This window comes from Sapajus apella, unplaced genomic scaffold (genome assembly GCF_009761245.1).
Source record: "Sapajus apella isolate SASKATOON/1434 unplaced genomic scaffold, GSC_monkey_1.0 scaffold8, whole genome shotgun sequence".
In the NCBI taxonomy this organism is placed as follows: Eukaryota; Metazoa; Chordata; class Mammalia; order Primates; family Cebidae; genus Sapajus; species Sapajus apella.
The window spans coordinates 39186949-39213068 of NW_022436948.1; the positions used below are offsets into that span (position 1 = coordinate 39186949).

The window sequence follows — 26120 nt, forward strand, 5'->3', positions numbered from 1 at the left end:
AGTTCAGTTTTGTTCTTGTTTGTTTGTTTGAGACAGGGTTTTCCTCTGTTGCCCAGGCTGTTGTGCTGTGGCATGGTCATAGCTCACAACAGCCTCAACTTCCTGGGCTTAAGTGATTCACCCACCTTAGTCTCCTGAGTAGCTGGGACTGCAGCCACATGCCACTACACCCATCTGGTTTTTACAAAATTTTCTATAGAGATGTGGTCTCACAACATTTCCCAAGTTGGTCTCAAACTCCTGGACTCAAGTAATCCTTTTGCCTTAGCCTCTTAAAGTGCTGGGATTACAAGCATGAGCCACTGTACCCTTAGTTTAGTTCTTCTTAAAATGGCTATTTCATCATTCAGCTTTTGGATTATTTTACTGGATTTCTTGGATTGGGTTTCAGCCTTTTCCTGAATATTGATATATGTCTTTTCCATCCAGATTCCGGACAGAATTCTATGTTTGTCATTTCCTTTATTTCAGACTTGTAAAGAATCATTGCTGGGGAGTTAGTGAAATTGTTTGGAAGTAAGGAGATACTCTGGATTTTTTAATTTCCAGAGTTCTTGAAGTGATTCTGTCTCATCTGGGAAGGGTGGTATTTCTTTAACTGCAGTGTAAGTTGAGGAAAGTCAGTTAAAGTCACTTCTGGATGCTTTCAGAGGGTCAAGACTTTCTACAGGGTTTTTATTTGTGATTGAATTACTGCCCTTGTTTTTGCAGGGGGCTACATAAGCAAAATGTTTTTAGTGTTGCACCTTAGGCTGCTATCCAGTAGATGGCACTTAGAAGTAATAGGTGGTAGATATGCTCTTTCTCACTACATGGCTTCTTTGTATTTCCTTATGTTTGCAGCTGTGCTCTGAAGTGCAGAGGAGAGAGAGACGATCCCTCACCAGGTCTACTCCTGGGCCTTGGGTGAGGTCCCTCAAATCACTATCAATGTTCCTGCAATTCTTTTGTTAGGTGTTCAAAGCCACAGGGCTCCTTCAGGCAGAGGTTACAACAGGGAGATAAGCCATACCCTTTCCAGACCATTGCTGTTGAAGGAGGCAGACCCCAATCCTGTGCCAGCCAACAAACCTATGCATCTCACTCCTCTCAGAGCTCTGACAATGTGGGCTCATCCTCTGCTTGAGTGCTAGCTACAGATCTCGGCTTAGGACTCCTGACCTGTTCATTGCAGCCCTGGGGCACCAGGACTGCTCACAGTTTTACCCTCTAGACTCTCAGGATTAAATTCCAGGTGAACTGTGAAATCTAATTTTCTCCCAGGCCACCAAAAATGTATTCAAGTGGAACAGTCCACCAAAGCTGGGTAGCAGAGGCTTCCCTGTCCACACACTCCTGAGGGGAGACAGACAGGGACCCTGGGAGGGACTACTGAGCAGGAGGGCCTGCAGAACAAATGCACTTTAGTCTCATGGAGAAGCTAGGCCCACTTCCTCCTGGCCTAGTGATTAGTTGTGGCTAGAGTTTCCCAGAGGAAAATAAGGAAACCTGGGGGATGGGTGCCTCTGGATGTAAAGGCCCCTGGCTCCACGCCAGTTGAAGCCCTGTCTCTATCTGCTCTCCTGCAAGATTCTCTTGCCAGCTCAAATGTCCATTGGAGTTGTGCAGTGACATGTAGCTAGATTCCCAGATATCCATGCCAAGAGTGGGAAGCCCCACAGTTCATTTATTTACCTCTTCCCTATGAACCATTTGGACCTCGGAACTAGCCTTAGTGTTTGGGTACCCCATGGAGGGTCCCCAGCTTCCTTCTTCTTCAGCCTCAGTGTCCGTGTAGTGTCTCTATCCCCTCTTGCCAATTTCTCTCTTAACATCTTTCAAATTATGCTGGTTTATTCAAATTTTTGGTTTCTCTTGGATGGAGCAGTACCTTCTGTCTGTGTCTAGTCATAGCTGTCTTGTCCCTCTGTCTATGCTTTGTGTTATAATCAGTCAAATTTATCGGTGAAGCAAGTTGATTATAACATTTTACCTGTGAAAAGGGTTTTAATTAGACCTTCCAGTTTTTTCATAGATCCAAGACCATTCATATTCTTTAATTATCTTCTTGTATTATTGTGCGTAAGTTGAGTTGTTCTAAGAATGTTTTTTCACTAATGTGTGGCATCAAGTTGCTCAGTATGTCTCCTTATTGTATTATTAATATTTAGACTATAGGTAGTAATATTCCTGTTTTTAATTCCTAATATTGATTTTGTATTTTTTAAATTCTTGATCAGTCTTGACACAATTTTATAAATCCATTGTTTATCAAAGAAGCAACTTTTCGTAATTTTGATTCTTTACTCTATACTCTGGTTGTTGTTATTTTTTAATCAGTCACAATTATAAACTTTATTTTCATTTCTATCTTTTCACTTGGTTTACTTTTCTCTTTTTAAGTTGCTGCCTTCCTGCATTTTAATTCTATATTTTTTGTATTTTTATTCTGCATGTATATTATTTTTAATAATAATTATGAATTCACACACAACTTTGTGAAGTAATATAGAGTGGATTCCTGTATGTTACACAGTTTATCCCAGTGCTAAAATCTTACATAACAATAGTAAAATATTACCATTAGAAAATTGACATTGGTATAGTATACCAACTTTACTAAGATTTTCTCAAATTTACATGCATGCATTTGCACACTTAGTTCTACACAAATTTGTTACATGTGTAATCTGTGCAACCCCCTGAGTTAAGATATGGAAACGTACAATCTTCACAAGGATTCTTTTTGATAGCCACATCAATCTTTGCCTCTATCCCTTGGTCCTTAGTTCCTGGTAACCACTAATTTTGTCAGCATCTCTATAATTTTGTCAGTTCAAGAATGTTATATAAATGGAATTACACAGTACATAACTTTTTAAAATGGACTTTTGTCACTTGGTGCAATGCCTTTGAGATTTATCGGGTCATTTTATATATTAATAGTCCTTTCCTTTCTATTACTAGTATTCTGTAGTATGGATGTAGCAGAGTTGATTAATCTTTCACCCATGAAGGACATTCGAACTGTTTCCAGTATGGTGCTTTTATAATAAAACTACAATGAACATTTGTACCTGGGTTTTATAGTAAACATAAGTTTTGATTTTCCTGGAAAAAATACCTGTTATGGACTGAATGCGTCCTCTCAAAGTTCACATTAGGAGGTGGCACCTTTAAGAGGTAATAAAGTTTAGCTGATACCATGATAGTGGATATCTCATGATAGAATCAGTTCCCCTGTAAGAACAGACAGCAAAGCACTTGCTTTCTCTCTTCCTGCCATATGAAGATACAGCAAGGAGGTGGTCACCTGTAAGCCAGGAAAAGATCCCTACCAGAAATCTGAATTGGACTTCACAGTCCTCAGAATAGTAAAAAAGTAAATCCTGTTTTTTAAGTCACCAAGTCTCTGATATTTTGATATGACTGAATTAATGCCAAGCTTTGCAAGAAAGTGACTGCTATGTCATATGGTAAGTTGTAAAAGAACCCTAACCTCAACCTCACACCCTATACAAAAACTAACTAAAAATTCATCATAAACTTAAATTTAAAAATATTAAAGTATATTTCCTTTTTTTTTAAGGAAAACTATAGAGAAAATCTTTGAGTATTAAAACTTAGTGAAGAGATCTTGAACTTGACACCAAAAGAATGATTCTTAAAAGAAAAATAAAAGAAAAATTTGGACCCTATCTAAATTAAAAACATTTCTTCTGCAAAAGCCTTGCTAAGATGATAGAACAACAAGGTACAGATGAGGCAAAAATATGTAAGCAACACACAACTGGCAAAGGACATGTATTTGTAATTTATAAAAGCATTCTCAAAACTCTGCAATAATCAAGCCAATTAGAAAATAACAAATTATAGAAACAGACATTTTAGTAGAGAAATTATACAAGTGGCAACAAAACATACATGAAAAGATATCTAAAAGCATTAACCAGCAGGGTGAAATGTAAACCACAATGGAATGCCACTGCATGCCTATCAGAATGGCAAAAGTAGAAAACAGGGATAGCATCAAATGTTGACGAGGATGCAGAGAAACAGTATCGCTCATACACTAATGGAGGAAACAGAGTGGTACTCTTTAAAGTACCCCTCTTGAAAATAGTTTGGTGGTTTCTTATTTTATAGGTTTTAAACAACATGAGATATTATTATCCTTTAGTGCTTAATATTCAGTTGACATCAATTTGTATTTACTCTTCTATTTACGTTTTCAGTTGCTTTTCATTTGTTTCTACAAATTTTGGTTTTTGTATGGAATAGTTTTCCTTCTTCCTAGAGACTTCATTTAGTCTTCCTTAGTGCCTATCAGCTGGTGAAAAATTCTCTTATATTTGGAATTTATTTTCTTAAAATATATTTACTATCTTAACTTTTGAAAGCGATTTTAGGCCGGGTGCAGTGGCTCACACCTAGCACTTTAGGAGGCTGAGGTGGGTGGATCATGAGGTCAGGAGTTCAAGACCAGTCTGGCCAAGATGGTGAAAACTCATCTCTACTAAAAATTAGCTGGGCACAGTGGCAGGTGCCTGTAATCCCAGCTACTCAGGAGGCTGAGGCAGGAGAATCACTTAAAGCCAGTTGCAGAGGTTGCAGTGACCCAAGATCATGCCGTTGCACTCCAGCCTGGATGACAAAGTGAGACTCTGAAAAAGAAAAAAAAAGAAAAAAGTAAGAAGAAAAAAGAAAGAAAGCTATTTTAAAGGATGTAGAATCCTGTATTGGTAGTTGATTTCTTTTATAGTACTGTATATATCAAACCAGCATTTAAAAACTATTTAGTAGACAATTTCAGAAAATTCTCAGTCTCTCTAGTTCCCTGATAACATTTCTAGACACACTGTGGGTCAAAAGGAAACCCATTATCTTGAAGGAATGGACCCAGTCCCGCCAGCATTTATCACCTGCTAACCTGAATAGCCCTTGGGCCCTGAGTAACCATGAGCCATACCCAGGTACTACACTAAAAACTTTAGTGAGCTTCTGAGACTTTCTGGCTTCAGATAAGACTCAGAACATTACCACCTGTGGTGGCTATGGGGCAAAACTCCTTCTGCTTCAGACAAGCAAAGTAAAAGGGACTTTGTGTTGCACTTTGGGTACCAACACTACCACAGGAGGGTACAGTTCCAAGAAGGATATTGGGGTTCTCAATTTCAAGACTTGAGTCTTGGATGGCATTTCTAAAGTTGCTGTGAGACAGAGGGAAGCTCATTACCTTGAAGGGTGAGTCCCGGGTCAGGCAACATTCACTACAAGCCGACATAAGAGAGGCCTTGGGCCTTAAGGGAAAGTGGATGTAGTCTGGCAGTACTCCTCATGGCCAGGGGTGGCAATGGATGTGGAGTAAGGCTCCTTTGTCTTTGGATAGGGGAGAGAAGAGTAGGAAGAACTGCATCTTCTGGTTTGAGTGTCAGCTCGGCCACAATGGAATAGAACACCAGGTAGGCTTCTAAGGTTTTTGACTGCAGTCTCTGACGCCTGAAGAACACTTCTGGACCAACCTGGGGCCTGAGGGACCTCGCTGCCTTGAAGGGAAGAACATGTACCTGGTTGGCTTTGCCACCTGGGGCTGACTGTAGAGCCCCAGGGCCTTGAGCAAACACAGAGAGTAGCCAGGGAGTAGTTACAGCAGGCCTTGGGTGAGACTCAAGGCTGTGCTGGCTTCAGATCTGACCCAGTGCAGTAATAGTGGTGGTGATCACAGGGGTTCTTGTGTCACTCCATCCCCAGCTTTAGGTATCTTAGAACAGGGACAAGACTGTATGTTAGGGAATAAGTAAGGGAAGTGAACGAGCGTCTCTGCCTGGTAATCCAGAGAATTCTCCTGGGTCTTGTCTATGACCATCAAGGAGGTGCCTTTGTTAGCCTGCCAGAACCACAGCATTACTGGGCAGAAATAGCTTAGATCACAGCACCCAAGTAGCTTCGAATATCTGGAAAGCCTTTAAAAGAAGGATGCATACAAATAAGGCCAGACAGAAGGCTACAATACACACCTAACTCTTCAATGTCCAGGCACTGAAGAACATGTAGTAACATCAACACCATTGATGAAAAAATAACCTCAAAAAATGAACTAAATAAGACACCAGGGACAAATCTGGAGAAACAAAGATATGTTACCGTTTTGGCAAATAATTTAAAATAGCTGTGTTGAGGAAAACACAATGAAGAAATTCAAAATTCTATCAGATAAATTTAACAAAAAGATGGAAATTTTTTTTTAAAAAAGCAGAAATTCTGGAGCTGAAAATTCAGTTGGCATACTGAAGAATGCATCAGAGTCCTTTAATTGCAGAATGGATCAAGCAAAAGAAAGAATTAGTGAGCCTGAAGACAAGCTATTTGAAAATGCACAGTCAGAGGAGACAAAAGAAAAATAATAAAAAGCAATTAACTATGACTACAGGATTTTAAAAATAGCTTTAAATGGGCAAATCTAAGTGTTTTTTGGCTTAAAGATTAGGTGAAGAAAGAGAAAGAGGTGGAAAGTTTATTCAAACAGATAAAAAAGAACTTCCCAAACCTAGAGAAGGATATCAATATCTAAGTACAAGGTTATAGAACACCAAGCAGATTTAACCCAAAGACTGCCTCAAAGCATTTAATATTCAAACTCCCAGAGATCAAGGATAAAGAAATTACCCTAAAAGCAGCAAGAGGAAAGAAACAAATAACATATAATAGAGCTACAATATGTCTGGCAGCAGACTTTTCAGTGGAAACCTTGCAGGCCAGGAGAGAGTGGCATGACACAGTTAAAGTGCTGAAGGAAATAAACTTTTTCTCCAGAACAGTATATCCAGTGAAAATATCCTTCAAACATGAAGGAAAAATAAAGACTTTCCTAGACAAACAAAAGCTGAGGTATTTCATCAATACCAGACCAGTCCTATAAGAAATACTAAAGGGAGTACTTCTATCAGAAAGAAAAAGAAGGAAGAGAATACCACAAAACAACCAGAAAACAAGTTAAAAAGTGGCAGGAGTAAGTTCTTTCATTGATCAATAACAACTTTGATTGTAAGTGTAATAGAGTCTCCAACCAAAAGACATAGACTGGCTGAATGGATAAAATGACCAAGACTCATTGATCTGTTGCCCACAAGAAATACACTTAGCCCATAAAGACACATATAGTCTGAAAACAAAGGGACGGAAAAAGATATTCCATGCCAATAAAAACCAAAAAAAAAAAAAAAGCAGGAGTCAGTATACTGAGACAAAATAGAGCACAAGACAAAAACAATAAGAAGAGACAAAGAAGGTTATTATATACTGGCAAAGGATCTATTCATTAAAAAGATACAACAATTTTAAATATATATGCACCCAAGACAGGAGCACTCAGATATATAAAGGAAATATTATTAGACCTAAAGAGAGAAATAAGCCCCAATACAATAATAGCTGGAGACATTAACACCCCACTTTCACCATTGGACAGATATTCCAGAAAGAAAATCAACAAAGAAATATTGGACTTATCTACAGTATAGACCAAACAGATCTAATAAATATTTACAGAACATTTCATCCAGGAGCCACAGGATATACATTATTTTTCTCAATATGTGGATCATTCTCAAGGAGAGACCATATGTTAGGTCACAAAATAAGTCTTAAGACATTAAAAAAAAAAAAAAAAAGAAATAATATCAAGCATTTTCTCTAACCACAATGGAACAAATCTAGAAATCATTAAAAAGAGAAATTTAGGACAATATACAAATACATGAAAATTAAACAATATGCTGCTGAATGTCCAGTGGGTAAATGAAAAAATTAAGAATTGAATTGAAAAGTTCTTAAAACAAATAATAATGGAAATATAACATACCAAAATGTATGGGATACAGCAAAAGCAGTAATAAGAGGAAAATTTATACATATGAGCACTTACCTCAAAATGAGGAAAAATTTCAAACAAAAAATGTAATGATGCATCTAAAAATTACAGAAAAGCAATAACAAACTAAGCACAAAATTAGCAGAAGAAATAACAAAGTTCAGAGGTGAAAGAAATAAAATTGAAATGAAAAGAGAATACAAAAGATTAATGAGCCCGGCGCGGTGGCTCACGCCTGTAATCCCAGCACTTTGGGAGACCAAGGCGGGTGGATCACGAGGTCAAGAGATCGAGACCATCCTGGTCAACATGGTGAAACCCCGTCTTTACTAAAAACTACAAAAAATTAGCTGGGCATGGTGGCGCGTGCCTGTAATCCCAGCTACTCAGGAGGCTGAGGCAGGAGAATTGCCTGAACCCAGGAGGCGGAGGTTGCGGTGAGCCGAGGTCGCGCCATTGCACTCCAGCCTGGGTAACAAGAGCGAAACTCCGTCTAAAAAAAAAAAAAAAAAAAAAGATTAATGAAACATAAAGTTGGTTTTTGAAAAGTTAAACAAATGTGACAACCTTTAGCCAGACTAAGAAAAAAGTGAGAAGATTCAAATAAAATCAGATATGAAAAAGGAGACATTACCACTGCTACTGAAGAAACTCAAGGATCATTAGGAGCTACTGTGAGCAACTATACACCACGAAATTGGAAAATCTAGAAAAAATGGACAAATTCCTAGATATATACAACCTACCAAGATTGAATCAGAAAAAAAAAAAAAAAAACCAAACCTGAACAGACCAGTAAAAAGTAATGTGACCAAAGCCATGATAAAAAGCTTTCCAGTAAAGAAAAGCCAAAACCTAAAATGCAATAAAATAAACAAATGAAAAAAAAAAAGAAAAGCCCAGGCAGACCTGATGGCTTTAGTGTTAAATTCTACCAAACACTTAAAAAAGATTTAATACTAACACAATTCAAACTATTCCAAAAAATAGAGGAGGAGGGAATAGTTCCAAACTCATCCTATGGGGCCAGTATTACCCTGATACTAAAACCAGACAAACCCTCATGAATAAAAGAAATCTACAAGAAAATAACATTGATGAATATTGATGCAGAAATCCTCCACAAAGTGCTAGCAAACAAAATTAAACAATATATTAGAAATATCATCCATCATGAACAAGTGGGATATATCCCTGGGATGCAAGGATGATTAAACATGCACAAATCAATCAACATGATACATACCAACAGAATGAAGGATAAAAACCATATGCTGTATCTAAAATACCAAGAAAAGCAAGAACAAAGCTGAAAATCAACTATATACCGTGTCAACAGAACAAAAGATATAAACCATATAATCATTCCAATTGATGGTGAAAAAGCATTTGATAAGACTCAACATAACTTTATGAAAAAAGCCTCAAGAAATGGGGATAGAAGGAACACTCCTCAACATAATGAAAGCCATATGTGACAGACCCACAAGGAGTATTATACTGAATGGGGAAAAACTGAAAGCCTTTTCTCAATGATCTGGAACATGACAAGGATATCCACTGCCATCAATGTTTCTCAACATAGTACTGGAAGTTGTAGCTAGGACAATCACAGACAAGGGCATGAAATAAAGGGCATCCAAATTGGAAAGAAAATAGTTCAGATTATCCTTGCTTGCAAATGATATGATCTTATATTTAGAAAAACCTAAGGACTCCACAAGAAAAACTATGAGAATTGATAAACAAATTCAGTAAAGTTTATGGGTGCAAAATCAACAAACAAAAATCAGTACCATTTCTGTATGTTAACAATAAACAATGTGAAAAAGAAATAAGAATGTAACCCCATTTACAATAGCCATGGAAAACTAAATAGCTAGGAATTTACCAAAAAAGTGAAAAATCTCTATAACAAAGAGTATAAAACACTAAAAAGGGAAATTGAAGAGGAAACCAAAGACGGAAAAGCATATATACATACATATAAATAAATATATATGTATATATTTTATTTATTTATTTATTTATTTATTGAGACAAAGTCTTGCTCTGTCACCCAGGCTGGAGTGCGTGGCTGATCTCGGTTTACTGCAACGTCTGCCTCCCGGGTTCAAATGATTCTCCTGCCTCAGCCTCCAGAGTAGCTGGGACTACACATACATGCCATCACACTCAGCTAATTTTTTGTATTTTTAGTACAGAGAGGGTTTCACTCTGTTAGCCAGGATGGTCTCGATCTCCTGACCTCCTGATCTGCCCACCTCAGCCTCCCAAATTGCTGGGGTTACAGGTGTGAGCCACCACGCCAAGCCTGAAAAATATTTTATATTCATGTACTGCAAGAATTAACATTGTTAAAATGTTCATAATACTTTAAGCAGTCTTTAGGATTGGATGCAATGTCTATCAAAATATCATTGGCATTCTTCACAAAAATAGAAAAAAATAATCGTAAAATGTATAGGGAATGGCAAAAGACCCAGAATAGTCAAAGATACTGTAAGCAAAACAGAACAAAACTTGAAGAATCACATTCTAGAACAGAACAGAGAATCTAGAAACAAATCACACTTACGGTGAGTTCATTTTTGCCAAAGGTGCCAAAAACATAAACTGGAGAAAAGACAGGCTTTTCAATAAATGGTGCTGAAAAAGCTGATATGCATATGCAAAAGAATGATACTAGACCCCATTCTCTCACTATCTAAAAAAATCAAATCAAAATCAATTAAAAACTTAAATCTAAGACCTCAAACTATGAAGAAACCATACAAGAAAACATTGAAGAAACTCTCTAGCACATTGGCCTGGGCAAGGATTTCTTGAGCAATTCCCACAAGCACAGGCACCGAAGCGAGAATATGCAAATGAGATCACAACAAGTTAAACAGCAACTGTGTAGCAAAGGATACTATCAACAAAGTGAAGAAACAATGTATAGAATAGGAGAAAGTACTTGCAAACTATCCATCTGACAAGGGATTAATAACCAGAATATATGAACAACTATAGGAAAAAATCCAAGTATTCAATTAAAAAATGGGCAAAAGATTTGAATCGATGTGTCTCAAAATAAGACACACAAACACCAAATAGTCATATGAAAAGGTGCTCAACATCATTGATCATTTGAAAAATGCAAATCAAAATTAAAATGAGATATCACCTCGCCTGTCTTAAAATGGCTTATATTCAGACAGGCAATAACAAATACAGGCAAGGATATGGAGAAAAGGGAACCCTGATATGTTGCTGATGGAAATATAAATTAGTACAACCGTTATGGAGAACAGTTTAGAGGTTCCTCAGAAAACTAAAAATTAAGCTACCATATGATTCAGCAATCCCACTGCCAGGTATATACCGCAAAGAAAGGGAATTTAGATATCTGCACTGCTGCTTGCTGAAGCACTGTTTACGATAGCCAAAATTTGAAAGCACCTTACGTGTTCATAAACAGATGAATGAATCAAGAAAATGTAGTACATATACACACAATGGAGTACTATTCAGTTATGAAGAAGAATGAGATCCAGTCATTTGCAATAATAGGGATGGAACTGGAGATGTTAAGTGAAGTAAGCCAGGCACAGAAAGACAAATGCATGCTCTCACTTACTTGTGGGATATAAAAATAAAAACAATTGACTCATGTACATATTAATAGAGAGTAGAAGAATGGTTACCAGAGGCTGGGAAAAGTAGTAGGGGGTTGGAGGGGAAGTGGGAATGGTCAAAGGGTATAAAAAAATAAATTTGGAAAGAATGAGTAAGACATACTATTTGATAGCACAGTAGGCTGACTATAATAAATAATAGCTTAATTGTACATTCTAAAATCAGGAGTGTAACTGGATTGTTTGTAACTCAAAGGACAAAGGCTTGTGGGAGATAGATAGCCCATTATCCATATATGCTTATTTTACATTGCTTATGTGTATCAAAACATCTCATGTACACCATAAATATACGCACCTATTATGTACCCACATACATTTTTAAAAACAATTTAATTTAAAAAAAAAAGAAAAATAATTCTGTCTTCTCTTTAAATATGGCCTGCCTGCTTCTCTCCCAGTCCTCCCTTCTAGGACTCCATTTGCATATGCATTAAACATTTTCACCCATACGCTGCATATACTCTTTTATTTGCTTTATATTTATTTGTTTCATTGTGTTTGTGCTATTTCGTTTTTACGTATTTACAGTACATCTAATCTGCTATTGAAGCTATTTATCTTATTTTAAAATCAGCTATTGTATTTTTCATTTCTAGATTTTGTTTTGATATTTTTGGTGTTTCCACTTTTCCCCCTGTTCTCTATATTGCTATTTAATTATTTAAACATTTTATTTTAAATACTCTCTAGGAAACTTAAATAAATATCTAGCCCTACTCCTGGCTCTTTCCTATTATACATTTTTTTCTCTTAATTTTTATTCAAAGTTTATCTAGTTTTTAACTTACCTTTCTGCATACTTCAGGGAACAAAATATACTGTAGGTTGAAAGTTACAGAGGTAATTTAAGGCTCTGTAGAATTTCATCTTCTCTTTCTCTTAGAAAGATACCAAATTTTGATTTTCCTCTTTTCCTTTTCCCTTCCTTCCCTCCTCTCTCCCTCCCTCCTTTCTTTCTTTCTTTCTTTCTTTCTTTCTTTCTTTCTTTCTTTCTTCCTTTTCTTCCTTTCCTTCCTTTTCTCCTTTCCTCCTTCCTTCCTTCCTTCATTTCTTCCTTCCTTCCTTCCTTCTCTCTCTCTCTCTCTCTGTCTTTTTCTTCCTTTCTTTCTTGGGTCTCTGTCACCCATGCTGGAGTGCAGTGGTGCAATCTCAGCTCACTGCAACCTCCACCTCCCAGGTTCAAGTCCTTCTTCCATCTCAGCCTCCTGAGTAACTGTGATTACAGGTGCACACCACCATGCCCAGCTAACTTTTGTATTTTTTGTTAGAGACAGGGTTTCACCAAATTGGTCACGCTGGTGTCAAACACCTGGCCTCTGATCATCCACTCACCTTGGCCTCCAAAAGTGTTGGAATTACAGGCCTGAGCCATCCCACCTGTCTGATTTTTCTTTCTAAGTATGTCAAACTTTTGCTCAGGTTCTAGTAGTGTAAACTGACGTTCAAAAAGTAACTTTTGTTGAATCTTCTACCATATTTTCTAGTTGTTCTCAGTAGGAAGTTTGGTTCAAAATTATATACTTCACTATTGCTAGAAGAAGATACCAAGAACAGCATGTTCTGCGTATTCTTGCTATGTTTGATCAGTCACAACTTTTATAAATCTCATCTTACCTCCCCAGTCTATTTTACAAATAACCTATAAGCATGTGATGAAGACTTTGCCAGTCAGACTTGTCCACATGAGACCTTAATTTGGAAATCCACATTATGAAATAAAGCACTGTAATATACTCGTTGTGCTGGAGAAAGGCAACATAGGAAGCTGTTTTCTCCAGTGCTTACAGAGTAACACCAATAGTAATGGTTTCTTCACATACCATTTTTTTAGATATTACTCCTTGAAGCTTTGGCTTGAGTCTACCTCCAGGTTTCCAACTGATCCTGTGAGCTACAAAAGCCGTTTAATTAACTCTTTGCTAATTAATCAGAGATATTTTCTTTTCAATTTCCAATCAAAACCTATATTGATAGAACTGCAATTCTTCGTAGAGTTTTATTAAGCTTTTTCCTCTTGAAATGTCTGTTTTCTATCCTTGCTTCTCTAAACTGACCACTCCGCATCTTTCAGACCTCGGCCTGTGTGACACTCATTTAATGATCTACCAATCTATTGATTTATTGTCTCCAATATGTACCATGATCAGTTTTCTGGCAGTGAATAGTACTTTCATCAAGTCATTCCACCTCCCAAAAACTGTAGGTAGCTCCCTGGTAAAAACAATAATTATCATTTACTACTTATGAGATTAATTATTTTTCTCCCTAAAATTTTCATGATTTCAAGTACTTTAATGTTATTTGTTTGCCTTTTTTGTGTGTTTGTTTCTTTTCTCTCTATATATGCTTCTGGATTTAATAAAGTGCTTACTACACCTGTCTTCAGGCACGCTCTATTTTCTTCTCCCCGGGGTCTCATGTTTGTCCTGAATTCTATGAGCTCACTAATTTCCTCTCTTTTCTCTGTAAGCTCACAGATTTCTTTCCTTCTCTCCAGTCACTATGCAAATACATTCAACCTGAAAAAATTGGAACCTAATTATCAACGCATCTAAAATCTGTATTATTGTTTAATGTAGTCTAAGACAAGGAATGTTAACATCACACCAAATGTTTAGAAATGCTAGAAAATGACAATGAACTCTCCTTAATCCTTTCTTAATTATTTTTACTTTAAAATATTCTTAAATACAAGTTTATTATTTATCTATTATTTAGTTGTGTGTTAAAAGGCATACAATTAATACTATGGAAGTAAGGTTTGGGGAGAAAGCATTTATTTATTTATACAAAAATATAGATAATTATGATAATTATGAAAATGAATAAACTATACAACATGTTTTATTTCCGTTTATTTTAAATTGATTTAAAGCAGACTTTGTCCATTTAAATTGCTAACTGCTTTAATAAAATACTGTAAATTAGACAGCTTATGTACAACAGACATTTATTTCTCATAGTTCTAAAGGTCAGGAATTCCAAGATCAGGTTGCCTGCAAATTTGGTTTCTAGTGAGAGTCCACTTTGTGGTTCAAAAAGGGCACTTTCTTGCTGTGTAAAAATATGGTAAAAGAGATAAGGAAGTCCTCTGGGGCCACTTTTATAAAGGAATTTATCCTATTCATGAGGATTTCACCTTCATGATCTGGTCATTTTCCAAGAGTCCCCCACCACCACTTCCTAATACAATCACCATGGGGTTAGGATTTCAACATAGAAATTTGTGGAGGATACAGACATTAAAACAATAGCAAGCAAGTTCTACTCTTTCCATGAGTTTTTTAAATACCATTATTTCCTTCTCATTCTCTACTTTCTCTAAATTTTTAACATAACATTCAGGTTAATGCTACAAATTTTAGCGCTTGATTTTATATTACCTTCTTCATTGTTGCTTCACACGTGATATCATTAATCATTTGAGGACACAAACAACAAGCTATATTTCCTCAGTAACTCTAAAAGAACTTGAGTTTGCTAGTTTCAAAATGGTGATACAGATAGTTAAGGAAAGTTCCTTATGGGAATATCAATATTCTTGGAGTGAAGTATTAAAATTATTATTTTTTTTTGATTACTCAATTATCACCTTAGGAACAGCAGGAAAGTGACTATGACAAATGAGTAAACAGTGTTTGAATAGAAAGAAAAAGAATTCATTAAGGAAAATAATTAAAGGTCACAAATTGTTCTCTCTTGTGAAAGTGTTTGGAATTAATGGCAAATATTTGAACAGAGACAGAATTAAGATGGTAAGAAAAATGCAAGGCAATTTAGAATACATAAGAAGGTACATGAACTAAATGACATCAAAAGGAAAATTCCGCCGGGCGCGGTGGCTCACGCCTATAATCCCAGCACTCTGGGAGGCCGAGGCGGGTGGATCACGAGGTCAAGAGATCGAGACCATCCTGGTCAACATGGTGAAGCCCCGTCTCTACTAAAAATACAAAAATCAGCTGGGCATGGTGGTGCGTGCCTGTAATCCCAGCTACTCAGGAGGCTGAGGCAGGAGAATTGCCTGAACCCAGGAGGCGGAGGTTGCGGTGAGCCGAGATCGCGCCATTGCACTCCAGCCTGGGTAACAAGAGCGAAACTCCGTCTCAAAAAAAAACACACAAAAAAAGGAAAATTCTAATGAGATGAGCGGGGTTGTAGAAGGGGTACAAAAAGCAGAACTGAGAAGAAATTATACAAAACGATCCTGAAACCAAATGAAGGTCAAGCACCAAATGTGTTACCAATAGATACATTATAAATGGAGATGAAAAAACACTAACAACGATCAATGTAGCTTCAAAGGCAAAGAGCTAAATAGAAATAAAGCTATGGAAATCATAAGTAATATTCTTATTTTATATATTGTTCAAAAATGATAGTCAACAATGAGAAAAATATGTCAATGTTCCACTATCAACAAAAGACTGTGACTTGGCACTTCACATAATCACAAATGAAATTATACAGTGAGAAAAAATGTTTCTGATAGAATAAATTCGCTTCTTAATTTAGCAAAGAAACGAAAGTTTAAAGATTCCAAGTTTGAGGTTTTAGAGTAAAAATATAAAGTGTATATTTTTATTTACTTAAAATAGAGATTCCAATTGTTAGTGGCTCTTAAAAGTATTAAAAACATTTTTTCAAACAATAATATATTACAATGTCAGCAATTATATTTATTGAATTTTTTTTTTTTAAGATACTCTCTTTTTTCCGTTTACAGACTTTCTAGGTCATCTGCAATTTCCTTTGAGGATAATTTTACTGCTGACGTACCTTTTGAGTAGATTATCCTTTCACTTGTACAAATGCAAAGTTTTATGATGTTACAGCTACTCTATTTGTAGTAGCCTCAACTTTTAAAAATGTGTACCCTCTGAATCTAAAAACAAAAAAGGAACCTTTAAAAATGTAATTCTGTAGTAGTCCACTAGATGTCACTCAAGATAAGGTTTCGCCCTCAGCCCCAACTCCCCTTTATGTTTTAAAAAATAACAAAGTGAACTCTTAATTAACTATTAGTGTATTCTTCTTATTTGACAGATACAATATATGGGTTTGTAGTAATTTAAATGTTGTAATTTCCCACTGTGAAGTTTCAGCGGGATGCCTGTTGCATATAAAGAAAAATATAAAACTCTAGGATTAATAATTTTGGTGTATATTAAGTGCAGGAAATAATAGATAAAAAAAATAAGATGAACATCTTTATTAGAGTAAAGGTTCTATGAACCAAGCAGTTATCTGGAGCATAGCTTTTATTTTCCAGTTAGGTCTGCGCAATTAATAGAAATGAGTTTTAAAAAATCAGTCATCAGTTGTTTGTATTGATGGGCAAGTTTTATGGATGAGTGACTCATAATGTCAAATTTGAGCTTGAGTTTGTTTACATTTTTAAATAGAGATGATCCTAGCAAGGTATTTTCTATTGTGAAGAGATTACAGAATTGATGTAGATTTATACTCTCTTCATCTAAAACTTATAAGATCATCTGCTTAACATTGTACAAGGTCTCCACTTTCTGGCTTTATAGCAGAACTCATTACTTGCTCCTCAAGAAGCTAGCAGAGCCATGCTTACAATCCAGCATATTGATATGCAACAGAGAGGACTTAATTAATAATCAACTGTGCTCACTTTGTCTCTTTAAAATAAATTACATACTACTTTTTAAATTTGGAGTTTGCAAAAACTTTTCTTAACAGTAAGTATGAAACTAGCCCTACAGCATACTATAATTGATAAATTTGTCACTATTATCCAACAAATATTTCTTAGAAAAAATAAATTTTTTGCTTAGAGAGAATATTTTATTTCTGTTTTTATACACTTCTTATTTTATGTCCCAATACCAAGTTGTTTTTTTCAAATTGAGCTACAGTCTCCCAGAACATGACCTAATACGTGGGATTATATTTGGCACTTAAAAAATGTATTAATTCTTCAATTCACTACAGCATTAAGCAAAGTGAGTATTTCATTGTTTGATATGGTTCTCTGGGACCTGCATTAGTATTCCACATTGCTTGGCTCAAGGAAAAGCCTGGTGCATAATTAGTTTTAGCTGTGCAGGGTCAAATTTTTACTAGGAAAATGGAAGATGAACAAGTAACCTGATTTTACCTGTAAATTTTGGATACAAAACTACAGAGATAAAGAGGCTTAGAAATAAAAACAGGCTATAGCCAGCAGCAAGCTAGGGAAAACATTTTTATATACATGAGACAATAGCTTTATTACATTAATGAATTTCTCTAAGACCAATAGTAAAAATATAATATAGACTTAGGAACAAAAGATAGGAAATAAATAACTTTGAAATTTAGGATCAACAGTTTAAGTTTTCTGATACATTAAAGAGATCAAATTTAAAAACTTTTCCCATACCAGCCCTTTTGAACACTAAAATAAACCTGCATATCGATCCTTAAGGAACATTTTTAAAGAGGTATCACAACTAATAGAAATTATTAACAAATTAACCTATTGGTCTGAAATTGAGAGAGTTTCCCATAATGTAACATAGAGGTGGAAGGTAGTTGAGTCTTCCTTCACAAAGACAAGACGATTCTGAAAGGCTGGAGTTCATATATGGCAGTAGTTTGTGATCATCCTTCTATTTGTCCCACACTGTATGAGGGTTTTTTTTTTTTAACCTCAGTATGTTATTCTTTCTGTACTTTCTAAAAACTATGACATAGTAATGGAAGGGAGGTATCAGTCTTAGAAAAAAAAAAGACATGAGTGTGTCTTCTTCCTTCAGTATTCCTCCGTTTTCAGTAGCCATTCTTCCATGATTTGTGCTTTGCTTTGGTTTAATTTGGTTTGCTTTTTGCCCTTTGGCCTACCTCATCAGAGACACTTAATTGGCTGCCTGATTCTTAGTCATTTAAGGAGATTAATTTGCTGAACGCATGTACAGAGCATGGCTGAGGAAAGAATGCTATTTTTCTTTACCATCTTTTTCACAGGAGTGAAATTTTGGATGTCACTAGGGAAAATATTTTGTGCAGACAGCTATTCAAAAGCTCTCTTCTAGCTTACCAAAGGCTTTCCTGCTCCTTTTTCCTGCAAATTTATTATTTGTGACAAGCAAATTTTCAAAAATGGTTTAAGACGGTTTTCACAGGGTGGCTTAAAGATAAAACTATTAAAATTTAGGTGAGAATATAAGAATCATATAAGAAACAAAGAAAATTATCTTTAAAAATCCAAGAGCAAAGAGTAACAGAAAATAAATTTAGCTTTGGGACACCTCACAGCTAGGTAAAATGAAGGCAAAGCAATAAAGCTTCTACTCTATGATGTGAGACAAAGTATTTCTATCTCTGAACTTGTAGAGGAATTTTTCCTCAGGGACAAGACATATCTGTAAGGCCCGCAATAATGAAGGAAAAGGAACCAATATCTCTGGCTTAGGTGCTGGATAGTTCATATGAAATGGATAAACACAACAGAGAAAACTAAAATCCTTAACCCGTGAATGACGTCACTGTAGTCTACATAGGCAAATAACTAATTAGAATTACTTTTATTGTTCCATTTTTGGTGTAAAAGTAAAAAGAGGAGCATATTAAACAATTTGTTTGATTTAACTTCTTAAAAACCTTATTGTTGAAGCACACTGTTATATTTTTAAATGAAATTCAAAATGGCCCTTTGAGTTTTCTTACTCTTTGTTTTCTATGTAAAGATTTACTTTGTACCACTTTAAAGTTATATCAGTATTTTTACGCATTTCCTATGATGTAACACATAAAGGGATATAGTATTTGTGAGGTTTGAACTAAGATGCTTTAATTTGATGTTATTTGCATGGATTCGTCAAGGTCCGATGTTTCCTAAAACTACACATAGCTATCTTCCAAAATTGCTTTTCCTTTTCCCAGATTTTACAGAATGATACACTGGTGAGGTCCAGTAATTCAAGTGTTTGGCTAACAATCATCAGGGCCAAAAAATCTCAGCCTCTGCTCTTGGCAGTATCAGGAAATTCATGGAAAACATCACTTTGAACTTGCAGCTGTAAATGGTCTCATTGAAGGTAATTCCGCAACATCAGTCAAGATGTTGCCTTAACACATAATGGAGGAGATTAGAAATAATGCATTCCTTCAGTAAACCACTCCACCTGATTTTACTAATGATGCAGTCCTCTCTCAGGCAATTTTCCAGTGTTAACATAGACAACTACATTCACACGAACCAAAATAGAAAAAACAATTCTAATTGACGTAAAATCAGTTGAACTTATTATACTGAAACTGAAAGATGGAAGCAAGGATAGGGAGAAAAGTTTTAGACATATGTATGTCAAAGAATGGTCTAATTACCAGCATACTTAGAATCTAAACGAAAAAAGAAAAAACGCAAAATTAATGAAACTTAAAGTGTGTTAAAATCCTAAGAATGTGTCAAAATTCTAGTGTTACTCATGAATTGCAGATGTACTTCTAATGGATATAGAATACTATAAAGCCATGAAGGGTGTTGAAAGTGAGCCTCCCTCATTACAGCCTCATATAGTAAGTATAGAGTTAAGGCTTTTGAAAAATTGTGTTTAGTCCCCATGCATGTCTCCAGAAAAATGCACAAGTACACAAGATATGCATAAAATAGCTTAGAGCATACATTCTGAATTGGCTTCCAAATTTGTTTATAAAAAATAAATACAAATTTACTGAGAATGTTTTTGTATTCATCCAACAGATCCTCAAAAGAACTTCATCCTATAGATGTGTAGACCCATCACTCAGCTGTGAGTCTTTTGTCTGTCCTCCACATCTTGCTAGTAATATACAATGAGTATAATGCATAGATATTTACAAAGTCATATTTAAATAGAGTTTAGAAAGAAAATTTATAGAATCATGATGCAATCTATTTATTGGTATAGAAAACAATATCTATTTTAAGTATTTTAAATACCTTTATAGTAATTATGCTAATATACCTGCTGTTAATTTTAAACATAAGCCAAAGTTATATTTTAGCTAATAGTAGATAATCTCTTCATCTTTGATGAGGAGGATTTTTAAAACTTTTTGTAATTATTTATTAGGAAGATACCTTGATGTGCTAATGAAAATATGAAAATAAGTTATAATTACCACCCTTATAAATATGTAGTGAATTTTAAAGTTCCTATTTTAATTGTGGGATACATCCATAGTGGGTTGAAGTATATTGCTGAAGGAGACTAACAACAGCACTAACTCTTTTATAATCATACTTCAATTTACCTCAGTAAGGTTTATGGACACTTACTAAAAACTAGGTACTGGGGATACAAAAATGAATAAAGCTGTGATCTCGCTTCAGTTGCTTATTTCAGTCATGGGTAATGTCATGTAACGAATGGATGAAAAGGGGGAAATTTAGAGAATATAGTGTGAGATTACAAAGGAGTAAAAATTAGTTCTGTTGTTGGTGTCAGAGAAAAGGTGTCTATGCTAGACTTCAAAAAATGGCTCAGAATGAGCTAGGAAGATAAGACTGTTAAAAGTATTCCAGGCAGAGAACACTGCTCACGGCATGTTGTCATTCTACAAAGAAAGGCAAATCTATGTAATAAAAGGCTGGGGAGAAATCAAGGTGAGAAACAGGTCAGAAACAAGTTGCATAAGATCTTTTGTGCTCTGTCAGGGAATTTTGAATTCATTCCATAACAAGTGGGAAATTACTAAAGATTTTAGTTCTGGTAAATGACTACAGTAGCTGGAGGCAAATTGTAGTGCTGTTCTATGGGGAAAAATAGATGAGTAGATATATATTTATTGTGGAATATTTCAGTTTGGAGAGAGGCCATCTAAAAGACAATGAAGGAATTTCTACTTGGTGGGTCTTGAGTTTGCAAGTTGGTATAACAGTTGACTAATAATGTAAACTTGGGCACGGCTATTGGTGCTTCCAAGCTTCACATCCTCCTGTAAAACATGATGGTGAATGAGACCTACCTGGAAGTTTGTTGTGAAGATTAAATGAAGAAAAATAATGTCCACATATAGGAGAGCTGTTAATTATTAGTTCTCTTTCCTAAAAGTGATCTGGACAGATTAATTCCTAATCTGTAACTGGAAAAATACTTAGTCTTTGTTTTAAAAGATTGCTCAACTAAGACATCCATAACTGTAGATGCCCAAAACTTGATTTCAATATTTTCACTCTTTAATTTTTTATTTCCAGTAGCTAAAGTAAAATTCCTTAACAAGTATATTAATTTTATTTCTTCACCTTTAGTTATAAGAAAGAATGGAAAAAAATAGTGACAATACTACCCAGGGAGGTATTATTTGTGAATGTGAAGATAGTGATAAAAAATCCTTTTTAACCTTTCTTTTCAGGGTAAGTGATCCCTATTTCAGTGTTTATCTGTGGGTGGTCTAAATGAACTAAATATCAAAATCACATGGGAAATTTAAGTCTATATTTCTGGACCTAACCTCAGACTTCCTGGATTAAAACATCTGGGTCTAGGATGCCAAAGTTTGTGTTTATCATCTCAACAATTTTAATACTCACCAATATTTGAAAGCTACTGTTATTTTCTTCTTCCTCCCTGCTTTCTTCTTTTTCTATCTCAGAGCTTAGTATCAACTTTCAAATCAGTTTTAATGACTCTCCTAGATCTTCTTTAGTTATAACTCCGCCTTTATGTTAATTTGCATCCTATAGAAATGGCATAGCTGGACCACTATATTCAGGTAAGAGAATAAAATGATGGCAGTGAGTAAGGAATTTCACACTCTTTACATTTTGTAGTCCAGAATATGCATTAAGAAACTCCCAGTTTTTGTTTCTTTGTTAATGATAACTACAATAGCAAAGAGTTATTAAGTGATCACTGACAATGACCCTATGTGGTAGGGATGTTAGGTGAGGAGACTGAGACAGGATAACTTAAATAATTTACTTTAGGTCAAATAGTAAATTAATATATTTAGGATTCAACCGCCCAGAAAATCTTATCTTTTACTCTTTACATTGCATAATGTTACCTCCCTATTCCATCCCAAGAGGGTCATTGTATTGTTCCCAGTCCTCTGACACTGAGAATCGATCAAGATCTGCAAGTGTATTGCCATTTGTGAGTGGCATGATGCTAGTATAGAAGTAGAAAGAAGAAAGAGATTGGCTGGCAGGATTTAACTAGCCATCTTATTAAATATCTCTACTCAGTGAGAGCTGAGGTAGATAAATATCAAAGAAGGAGTATGATTTTTAACCAATTAGAAATAACCAGGGCTTATCTCAGAAAATAGGATGGCTGCATGCATAGGACAGAGGGATGAGAGAAAATTGTTGGATCACTAAAAAAGGATAAACTATATGGTTTCATGATTAAGGAGGTATATAGGCACAAAATGTAAAGATATTCCCCATTATATTCCAGCCACCCTCTGCTTGAAATGCAGCTAAATGTGACATGGGGGATTCGTGTTTAGGAGAGTGACTACCTTATCCTGTCTCCCTTTATGATGAGAGGGATTTCAGGTTGTTTTCTCTATGTGAATCAACCACTTACGAAGTGTTATGATGTTTGACAAGCCGCCTCACTGGAAGATATTTGGCTGGACGTCCCTTTCGTTCTCTATAAAATCAGATTAACAATCATAACCATGTGTTTGGGTGTACTGTTCTCAATTTTAGCTTTTACTTTTTTATTGTTAATTTTATTTTATTTAAACTTGTCAGCCAATGAGCACAACCTTCCAGCTCACAAATGTGAGACAGTACAAGAGCTCCTTGACTTATAATGTGGTCTATAAATCAACCATGAGTTCAAAATATCAAAATATCCTATGTGAAAAATGTTCTTAATACAACTAACCTACCAAACATCACAGCTTAGCTTAGCCTACCTTAAATGTGCTCAGGGCACTTACATTAGCCTACAGGTAGGCAAAAGCATCTAACAAAAAATTCTATTTTATTATAAAGTGTTAAATAACTAATGTAATGTATTGAACAATGAAAGTGAAAAACAGAATGGTTGTATGAGTACCTGAAGTAAGGTTTCTATTAAATGTGTATTGACTTTTGATAGGTTTGTCTGTGTCCCCACCCAAATCTCATATTGAATTGGAGCCCCCACAATTCCCACGTGTTGTGGGAGGGACCCAGTAGGAGACAATTGAATCACGGGCATGGTTGCCCCCATACTGTTCTTGTGGTACGAATAAGTCTCATGAGATCTGATGGTTTTATAAGGGGAAACCCCTTTATCTTGGATCTCATTCTCTTTGTCTGCCACTATGTAAGAAGTGTCTTTTGCCTTCCACCATGATTATGAAGCCTCCCCAGCCATGTGAAACTGTGAGTCCATAAACCTCTTTCTTTTTACAAATTATCCACTCTTGGGTATGCCTTTATCAGTCACATGAGAAAGGTGAATACACTTTTGCACAATTATAGAGTTGATGGTTGTAACTTTAACCATCACAAGTCAGGGACCATCAATAATTACTTACTCCTCCACTATATAAAATATTCACACAAAGAGAATGATCTAATAGTCAAACACCATTTATTTGAAAAGGAAAATGTAAAGGGTAGGACCTTGACTACTTTTATTGAAATGATGCTAATTTTGTATCAAATTGATGTTTCATTCTTTATTAGTGTTTTAATCTACCACAGTGTTTATAACATCAACCTTATACCTAGGAGCCTGAAATCACATGAAGCCTTGTTAAAAGGCCCTGAGACCTCTTTAAATACTACAGAATCTGCATCTCTTGGAGTAAAACCACATATTAAAAAGTACATTTATTCCAGATAATTCCTATTAACATAAAGTTTGATTGATGACCATTGATTCAATCTCTATGAATCATTTCCCGTGTGTGTATATATGTACATATATATATATATAAATATATATACACACATGGGAAATGTATGGACCTAATACAGCCTGACTGTTTATACACATTATGTATACACACACACATATCGTATATATATAGTGTATACACACATTATATATATTTTATATGTATATATACTATATATATACATTGTATATATACTATATACACTCATATATATAATATACATATTATATATAATTATATGCATACATTATATATGTATAATTATATATACACACACAATATATAAAATGTGTGTATATAGTATATATACAATGTGTGTATATATATACACAATGTGTGTGTATAGTATATACATTGTGTATATATATAATGTGTGTATATATAATGTATATATATATTAGGTGTACACATAAAGGTTTATATATACACATTTTATATATATATATATACACACATATATATGTGCAGATTTATAATGTGTGTATATATTAGGTGTACACAAAAAGTGATTTTTACTCCAACAATATCTTGTTTTTTTCTTTTCTCAGAATACTTTCTTTCTCATGTCTGATTTGTATTAAATAGTATAATGTTCTCCCTTTACAAATAGGTATCATCAGGAAAACTTAAAGATGATCTGACGGATGTCATTTTCCCAGGGACTGATAGAAAGATTGAGTATCATGGAATCAGAACAGACAACAGAGAATAGGGTATCTATCTTTAGAACCAATGATATACTTGGATGCTGTTTATTGATTGCCAAATATCTGAATAAAATGTCAAAGTTTGAAGGTGTTGATAAATCTCTGTATCAGTGGGAAAATCTTTAAACAGTCAGGCTGTATCAGGCCCATAAACATATTTTGTTCTGCTATTTTTATTTTTTAAATGATTTTTTAACTTAATTAGTTGTTGGTACTTAAAAATCAGAAGATTTCAATTTCAGATTTCCAATATCTTGTAAAAAACGGTAAATCACATAACCATACTAAAGCTGAAAAGAGCCTATCCCTTTTGGTGGAAGCTCACACTTCAGGGAGCCTCATTTCACACAAAAGGAATGGTAAATGAGCTTTGCTCATTATTCCTGCAGTTATTAGGGTTTGTAACTTATACTCTCAACATTTTGTACAAGGTCAACTATACCATCTGAAAAAGCAGCAATTAATACATGTTTGCTAGAATGAATATATGATATATGAATTAGTAAATCTGGAAAAATAAATTTTAAAATTTAAAATGCCAAATCTGAGGTTATATTGTTACATTTTTGGTTAAGAACCTTGATATGGTTTGGCTGAGTGTTGCCATCCAAATTTTATCTTTAACTGTAGCTCCCATAATCCCCTTGTGTCATGGAAGGGATCCAGTGGGAGGAATTGAATCATGGGGGCAGGTTTTTTTGTGCTGTTCTAGGGGTAGTGAATAAGTCTCACAAGCTCTGATGGTTTTATAAAGGGCAGTTCCCCTGCACATACTCTGTTGCCTGCCACCATGTAAGGTGCTTTTGCTCCTCCTTTACCTTTTGTCATGACTGTGAGGCCTCCCTAGCTGTGTGGAACTGCAAGCCCATTCAACTTCTTTTCATTGTAAATTATCCACTCTCAGGTATTTCTTCATAGCAGTATGAAAATGGACTAATACAGACCTCTAATTGCTTAGCCACCTAATACTTAGATAACCTAGAACATATAGTTTTTATTACACAGTTTAATATGGAAAATGAACCCACAGTTATGTTTTTC

General features: G+C 35.1%; 1 long non-coding RNA gene across 1 annotated transcript in view; it reads right to left on the reverse strand.

Moving 5' to 3' along the window:
* Positions 1–9132, reverse strand: part of LOC116550978 — a 29873-nt gene extending 20741 nt beyond the window's left edge. Inside the window, exon 1 of the long non-coding RNA XR_004268651.1 lies at positions 8759–9132. This is a non-coding gene — a long non-coding RNA (uncharacterized LOC116550978). The remainder of the gene's footprint in view (positions 1–8758) is intronic.
* Positions 9133–26120: the final 16988 nt, after the last annotated feature.